This window comes from Sorex fumeus, unplaced genomic scaffold, assembly GCF_029834395.1.
Source record: "Sorex fumeus unplaced genomic scaffold, SorFum_2.1 ptg000032l, whole genome shotgun sequence".
NCBI lineage: Eukaryota > Metazoa > Chordata > Mammalia > Eulipotyphla > Soricidae > Sorex > Sorex fumeus.
Window position 1 is genome coordinate 4,863,050 of NW_026606089.1, and position 3,466 is coordinate 4,866,515.

Consider the following 3,466-nt stretch of genomic DNA (forward strand, 5'->3'; position numbering starts at 1 on the left):
CTAACTCAACTCCATATTTCTTGAGCATTTATGAAAGATTAGGTAATAATAATCTGAGGGCCAGCGTCAGGATATTTGACTATATTCCATTGAACTGAGGTCTGTCTTTATCTGAATATCATGGTATTTGGATGACTACAACTTTGTAGTAGGGATTGAAGTTGGGGAAGGTGTTCCCTTCTTCTTTTTACCAAAGATTGCTTTAGCTCTTCATGGGAGTTTATGGTTGTGTATGAGTTTCAAGAGTGTTTAATCTATTTATTTGAAAAATGTTATGGGTATCCTTATAGAAAGTGCATTAAATCTTTATAGAGCTTTGGGTGTATTGCCATTTTGGCAGTGTTAAACCTCTCAATCCATGACCATGGGATGTGATTCCATTTCCTCATATACTCTCTTATTTCCTGAAGTAGTGTTTTGTAGGGTTTTTTTTTTTTTGGTATAGTTCCTTAAACTTTTTAGTTGATTCCAATATACTCGATTTTCTGAGGTATTATTGTGAATGGGATTGTTTTTCTCTATCTCTTTTTTCTCTTTCATTATTAATATATGGGAAAGCCATGGAGTACCAGATATTGATTTTGTAATATGCTACTTTACTAAACAAATCTATTGTTCCCAGGAGCTTTTCTGGAGATTCTTTGGGATTTTCTAAGTATAGTATCATGTTATCTCCAAATAGTAAAAGCTTGATTTCTTCCTTTTTGATATGGATGCCCTTGATATCTTTTTTTTTTTACCAAAATCATATGGCAAGTACTTCAAGTACTATGAAGAATAGGAGTGTTGAGAGTGGGTAACTTGTTTTGTGCCTGATTGTATTCTGGAATTCTATTTCATTGATTTCTGCTCCAAGCCTTTGGTTTTTCCCCGTTGAGAACAATACTTGCTGTGGGTTTGTGGTAATTTGCTTTGACTATATTGAGGAAAGTACTTTCAACTCCCATTTTGTTGAGAGTTTTTCATCATGAATGGGTGCTGGATCTCATCAAATGCTTTATCTACATCTATTGATATGATCATATGACTTTTATCTTTATCTTATTGAGATTGTGTATTCTGTTGATTGACTAGAGAATGTTAAGCCATCCTTGCATCCCCAAGCTAAACCTATTTGGTCATAGTGTGTGATCTTTTGTTGAGTTTTTTCTAGATTCTCTTTGCTGGTATTTTATTGAAAATTTTTGTATCTGTATTCACAAAGAAAATAGGTCTGCAATTTTCTTTTTTTGTGATGTCTCTGTCGATTTCAGTATTAGGGTGATCTTTGCCTCATAGAAACTATTTGGGAGTATTTCTCTTTCTTCAATTTCCTGGAAAATCAAAAAAATGTTGGAAGCAGTTCCTCTTTAAAGGTTTGAAATATTTCATTATTGAATCCATCTGGGCCCTGGATTCTGTTTGGGGTATAATTTTGACCATCATTTCAATTTCCTTGGTAGTGATAGGTTCAAGTATTCCAAATCTTCTTGGTTCAGTCTTGGGAGGTAATTGGAATCCAATAATTTATCAATTTTTTCAAGATTCTCTCATTTCCTGCTGCAAAGATTCTCAAAATAATCTCTGATGATCCTATGGATTTCTGTACTTTCTATTAGGATACCCCCCTTTGCATTTCTGATTCGATTTATTAGAATTCTTTCTCTTTGTTTCTTTGAGAGGCTTCTCATGGTTTATTGATCTTATTTATTTTCTCAAAGAACCAGTTTTTGTTCTTATTGGTCTTCTGGATTGTATTTTGGGATTCTAGCTCATTGATGGCTGGTACAAGTTTTATTATTTCCTTCCTCCAGCCTAGTTTGGACTACTTTTGTTGGTTATTTTCCAAAATCTTGAGCTCTAATTTATTCATGTAAGCCCTTTCTTTCTTCTGATGAATTCTGGCAGAGCTATAATCTTTCCTCTTAACACTGCTTTTGCTGTGTCCCACAAGTTCTGATAGCTAGTGTCCTCATTCACATTTGTTTCTGGAACCTTTTTATTTCCGCTTTGATTTCTTCTCTAACCAACAGTTGTTCATTACTTCCCTTAAATAAAATATTTCCTTGAAGAGCTTCAGTTTGTTTGATCTATCGAGAAGTGACAAAGAAGTGTTGAAATCTCCTACTAGTATTGTGTTGCTATCAATGTTTTTCTATAAGTCTATTAGAAATTGTTTTAAAGTATTTTGCTGGTCTGTCATTAGGATCATATACATTGAGGAGGGTGAGTTCTTTCTGATGTACATATCCCATGATCATTAAGACATGACCTTCACTGTCTCTGATAACCTTTAGCCTGAAGTCCATGTGGTATGATACTAGTATGGCCACTCCAGCTTTGCGGAGGTGATATTTTCTTGAAAACTTGTTTCCCAGCTTTTTACTTTTAGCCCATGGGTGCTTTGATTGTTCAGACATGTTTCTTGCAGGCAGCAGAATGTTGGGTTCAGTTTTCTAATTCATGTTCCTATTCTGTGCCTCTGAATTGGCACATTTAGTCCATTGACATTGAGAGAGATTGTTGTTTTGGGGATTTGTGCTCTCTTTATGTATAATTTTTATACTTGTGGGGATTGTCTTAGCTTAAAGTATACCTATTAATTCTTCTTGCAACAAAATTATGGAATGCTTTACAAGTTTGCATGTTATCTCTGTGCAAGGACAATGCTCATCATTGTATCATTTCAATTTTAGTATATGTGTTATCAAACCTAGTAGGAGTTAATTTTTCCATATTTTTCCATATTTTTCTCTTATTATTACTTTGAGTGTTGTCCTTCCTCACTCCTATGGCAGACAATGATTCCTAATCAAGGAATGTATTTCAAAGCAGCATGAATAAATAGATTTAGAACTTTAATGTCCCAGAAATAAAAATAAGGTTTTTACTATATTATCATTTACCATACCCCAGGCATCAGTTTTACAAAATAATTCTTTTGGAAGATGGTATATGAGTTTTTTTAATGTTGTTCCCTGAATCCTTCATTAAGAACATTAAAATAGAGCCTTTTGCTGTTCTCACCTCAGTCCCGTGTACATCTCCCGGAAAAGGTGGATGGTGTTGTCTGCACTTTGACCACCTTGAATGTATGTAGGATTTTTCTCCTGAAGGATGAGGTGAGGATCATATTGATGATTTCATTCCACCTTATTACAAGTTCAACTTGAACGGAAGGTGAGACTCATCAGGCTCCTATAAAGGACAGAACAAAGGGTCTCAGTGAAGTTTAATGGCCAACTCACATTAACAACATAGATGACTCAAAGTAACCTGTGTGCATCTTTGTGTGTAGTGAGTTTCATATCTACTGATAGTGATTCTCAGTCATGAAACATGGGCAAAACAGACCTGTAATTAAAAATCTAGTTCTCTGAGCAGAGTGGGTTCTGTGAGGTGATTGAACAAGTGTGTAGTAATTTATTACTAAGCACATAAGTATTTTGAATGATGTGTACTTTTCGATCTAAAATTAATTCCAAAT

The 3,466-nt window shown here is 34.4% G+C and overlaps 1 pseudogene; it reads right to left on the bottom strand.

The window, feature by feature from the left end:
- Positions 1–2,595: 2,595 nt before the first annotated feature.
- LOC130025896 (uncharacterized) lies at positions 2,596–2,692 on the bottom strand (annotated as a pseudogene).
- Positions 2,693–3,466: the final 774 nt, after the last annotated feature.